The sequence below is a fragment of the Triticum dicoccoides genome, chromosome 5A, assembly GCF_002162155.2.
Source record: "Triticum dicoccoides isolate Atlit2015 ecotype Zavitan chromosome 5A, WEW_v2.0, whole genome shotgun sequence".
In the NCBI taxonomy this organism is placed as follows: Eukaryota; Viridiplantae; Streptophyta; class Magnoliopsida; order Poales; family Poaceae; genus Triticum; species Triticum dicoccoides.
Window position 1 is genome coordinate 7,951,266 of NC_041388.1, and position 5,048 is coordinate 7,956,313.

Sequence of the window (5,048 nt, forward strand, 5' to 3'; positions counted from 1 at the left end):
TTCTTCTAAAATCTAAAAAGTGCACGCGCACCATTTAGACGGAACGAGCGGCCGGCTCCTGGCCGCTCGATCCCGCCCTGAATCGCCGCACGCGTCCAACTTTCGTAGGCTACGATTTTCCCCGAGTTTCCCATTCTACCCCTCTGCCGACACGTTCCCCTCTTCCTCGCCCGACGCCACCGACCACTCGCTCCCCACTCGCCCCTGATCTCTCTCTCTCTCTCTTGCACGACGCCCCCGCTCGCCTCTCTCTCTCTCTCTTGCGCGACGCCGGCCACCAGTCGCCTCTCTCTCGCGCGCGCGATGCTGCTCTCTCCCCGTTGATGCGCCCTTTCTCTCCCTCTCGCCGGCATCTTGCTCTGCACCGCCGCTCACTGCTCCCCACCACCCTGGTTCACACAAAGCTGCCATTTTTATTCGCCGGCGATGCGCTGCTGGGCGAGGAGGAGCTGGATCCACATGCGCTGGTCCTCGATCTGCTTGTGGATAGGCGTGAGGAGTCGCTGAAGCGGAGCCCGAGCAGCGCCGGCGCGGGCGTGAAGACGACGGCGGGAGGAGGTGGAGCCCGAGCGGGAGGATCTGGAGCCGCATCTCAAGTATTGAAGCTACCTCGGCGACGCAACGACGCTTGATGTGGAGCGGCGCCTGAGCCGCGGAGTCGGCGGTCATATCCATGGCGACGGCGACGCCGCCAAAGGTACTCTTCCTCCTCTGGTTCAATTCAACCCCTTTCTTTCATGGATTAAAGCATGGAGTACATTCAGTTCAGCCCCTTGCACTGATTTGGAGGTAGCAGTAGCAATAGCACTGATTTGCAATGATTTAGAGTAGTTGCAGTAAATCTGAATTACTCCAGTGTGCAGATTTGCAGTAAACTTGAATTACACTAGTGTGGATTTGCACTGATTTGGAGTAGCTTTGATGCAGTAGGCCTGCTTATTTGATCTACAGTTGGGAAGGAGATTAATAGGCCTGCTTATTTGAAGATTTATAGTTGCACAGGAGTTTTCAATTAGTTGGCATACTCATCATTTCTACTTGCACAAACTGTATCCAATTAATTGACATCCTCAGCCACAAGAGTAGCTATTTTTTAGTCCCATCTTCAAATTTTTGAGGGTTGCCCAAGAGTATCAAATGACTTGGCACCCTCAGCCTTTCTAGTTGCACAGGAGTATTTAATTAGTTGGCATCTTGAGCATTTTCTAGTTACACAATAACACCTAACTAGTTGACATCCTCAGCCTTTCTAGTTGCACAAGAGTAACTACTTTTAGTTGGCATCCTCTGCATTTTGTAGTTGCATAACTAACATAATATCAAGTTGGCATCATCAACCTTTTTTATCCAGTTTTTTCTGAAGAAGAACAAATATTTTGTATGCAGTGTTAACTAATCACCTTCGGCACCTTTTGTTTGCAAAACCTTAGGTGATCACGTCGGAATGTGATCACTTTTGACACCGTTTTCTGATGACAGGAAATAGAATTTCATCTTCTTTTCTGTTTCATTTTTAGTATATAATACATCCTATAGAACATATTCCCCCTATATGTTTATATTTGCACAAACAACAAATCCAGTCTTTTTCTATGGGAGAGAAGTGAAGTGGTGGTTGGTAGTGGTCGGCTCGTCACCTGGCGGATCTGCGAGCGATCGCTCGCGCGATCGAACGGCCACGGGCTGGCCGCCCGTTTCGGTCAGTTAGTGACCGGCCACTTTTTAGACTTTAGGTTTTCTATTTCACATAGTCCGTGTGTTGGTTGAACACATTTTTTGCAGGAAAAGATAGACTGAATGTAGTGTCTGCAAATAGAAGCCCATATTTGTGCCAACTAAACATGGATCCAAAACCATCTTTTCCTGCAATGTGTGCAACCAACAACCAAAAGACTAGAACAAATGGACTCCAGTCTGGGCTGTTTTGTTGCACACATTTGCATAAAAAGGTTGGCTTGGACCCATGCTTAGTTGCATAAATATGTTCTTCTTTTTGCAGAAACAGTACACCCAGTCCATCTTTCTAGTCTGGGATTTTTCTTTTGCACACATGCCGCAGGAAAGTTGGTTTTGGACCAATATTTTAGTTACACAAATATGTGCTTCTTTTTGCACAAACAGTACACCTAGTCCATCTTTCTAGTCTGGGCCATCATACAGTTGAGATTAGTACTTTTTCTGGAGAACTCAATGCAGCTAGTATTTTCAACAGCATCAGCGTCATTTTTATAAACTCGGTTTTTGGTTTGGTGACGGTGTGATGATTTTTTTCTCTCGTCATGCAAGTGTTGAATAACTATTTTTCTGACTTGGTATCCTCAAGATTTCTTGTTGCACAAGAGTATCCATTTAGTTGGCATCCTCAACATTTCTAGTTTCAAGGAACAATATACAACTAGTTGACATCCTCAGTTTTTCTAGTTGCACAACAGTATATAATTTAGTCCATCTTCAAAAAAATTGAGGGTTGCCAAAGAGTATCTTTGGCACCCTCAGACTTTATACTTGCACAGTAGTATCCAATTAGTTGGCATCCTCAGCAATTCTAGTTACACAATACTTTTCTAACTAGTTGACATACTCAAGACTTTTTCTAGTTGCACAAGAATATGTATTTAGTTGGCATCCTTAGCATTTCTAGTTGCACAATACTTTTCTAACTAGTTGACATACTCAAGACTTTTTCTAGTTGCACAAGAGTATGTATTTAGTTGGCATCCTTAGCATTTCTAGTTGCATAGAGAACATAATACTGTGTTGGCATCCTACAATTTATACAGTACCTACAATTTATTGAACATTTTTTCTATCTACAATGTGCAGGTCTATGATTCAGACAGTAGCTACATGAAAAGAAGGGCATGATTTTCTGCAGATCAATGCAAGTGAACATATCAAGTAAGGTCTGCTACAGCAACTTCAAAGATAGAAGCAAAATCAGATTTCAACTATAATTGTCTATAGCTATTTTAGTTAGATTTGCACATTTAGATCAACGGTTTGATGGCAGTGTGTTTCAAATTTGTGATGGCAGTGTGTGAACCTATTTTCTAAGAACTATATTTGCAGATTGTTTTTTATTAGAACATATCGTATATCGCTCGTCATCGTATATTGTTTGTCTTCTTCCAGATTTTTCAAGTTCCTGCCAAGGTTGCACAGTTTTGACCCATTTTATATTTCCAGTTTCACAGTTCCTGCTTATAGTTGGATGCTAGAACGGGGTTAGTTGCACAAAATAGGTTTAGTGTTGTATAATCTATTGAGTTGGCACACAACACTCATTCAGTTGACTACCTTATTTGGCTTAGTTGCACGAAAGCAATCTACTGGTTGAACAGTTTTTCCGCAAACACACTATGCAAGATTCATTTGATTTTTGACAACCAAATACATGAGTTCTTGCCAAAGTTGCACAGTTCTGACACTTTTATATTTCCAGTTGCACAGTGCCTCCTCATAGTTGGATGCTACAACTGGGTTAGTTGCACAAGAAAAGGTTTAGAGTTGCATAATCTGTTGAGTTGGCACACATCACTCATTCAGTTGGCTATCTTATTTGGCTTAGTTGCACGAAAGCAACCTACTGGTTGCACAGTTTTTCCTCAAACACACTATGCACGATTCATTTGATTTTTGACAACCAAATATACAAGTCAAAGATGTGTGCAAGGAAATCACTACAAGGAGCAAGATATACAAAAGAGAATCTCGAAGAAGATGGGCAAGTCTTCTCACCTCTGGATCCTAAAGGTAGGTTTTCTTTTTCGTCCCTCCTCTCTTCTGATCTGGCTTTTTCTGGTCTTCTCTCTGATTTCTAAGCCCTCTTCTCTTCTCTTGTTCTTTTGTTCTGGCGATGAAGGTCCTGCAAACTGGGCAGATCCTTCTTTCGTGAGGAAGAAGAAGATCCTGCCTGGTCTTTGATCTACTTTTTTTATTGTCTTTTTTGTGATCTCTAAGCCTCTTCTCTTCTCTTATTTGTTCCTGGGAGCCGCCATGTTGTCCTTCTCTCCTAGCAATGAAGGATTCTGCAGCCTGGGCAGATCCTTCTTTCGTGAGGAAGAAGAAGATAGCCAGGGCGCAGTTGGTGGGCGGGGCATGGTTTGGCGAGGAGGGTGCACGTGATCCCGCGGCTAGCTGGCGGGCGGGGCAGTTCCCTTTTTCGCTCCGATGGGCGGGGACCAGGTGGACCATTTGGGCGGGCGGCGGGCGGTTCCCTTTTTCGTTCGGGCGGGCGGGACCAGGTGGACCACGTGGGCGAGCGGGGGACTGTTTCCTCTTTCGCTCGAGGGGGGACCAGGTGGTTTCCTTTTTCGGGTGGCCGCTGGCTAGCGATCCCAGGGCGGCCGGCCGCCCACTAGACGCGTCCAATTTTTTTTGCCAAAAACAATGGGTATTCAGCTGCATACCCTTGAATTGAGGTGGGCCCGCCCCTGGATAGGCACCAGATCGAGATGTTTTTGTCTTTCTCTAGTCGGGCTAGGAGAAATCCCCGACATAAATGCATCTCCTACCACTCGCCACCCAAATTCATCCACTCGCCCAAAATATCTCCATCTCCATTGCGGTTATCCATCTGCACCTCGTCGTCCCTATGCAGGATGACTCCTCTGCAGATTGTTCGTGCTCAGCAGCAAGCTGGCGGTCACCCAACAACCAGCAGCATATCCAGCCACCCTGCCGACCGCTGGTGAATCAAGTCTTCAGGCCGGTCACCGCAATGGCTGCTGCTTCCGGATCCCAAGCGCTCGCAATCGTACCTGCCGTCGTCATGCTTGCAGCTACTAACATCATGCTCACTGTGATTGTTCTGCTGCTTTGGTTCCGGAAATTACTACGTTGGTTGTCCCAGTATTATGTTTAGACATCCAGTGCTTATGCAATGGTCTATCTCATATTATCAAATCTTGCTTGTTTCACTAAATTCTTTTCCGCCTGTCCTTCTCTATTATGTTCTGCCTTGAAGGTAGTAATTCTTTGCTGTTACCGTGTGCCGCCGTCTCGCAGAGCCACGCTGCCACCTGTATTTGCACTAGTTGCATTTGCTC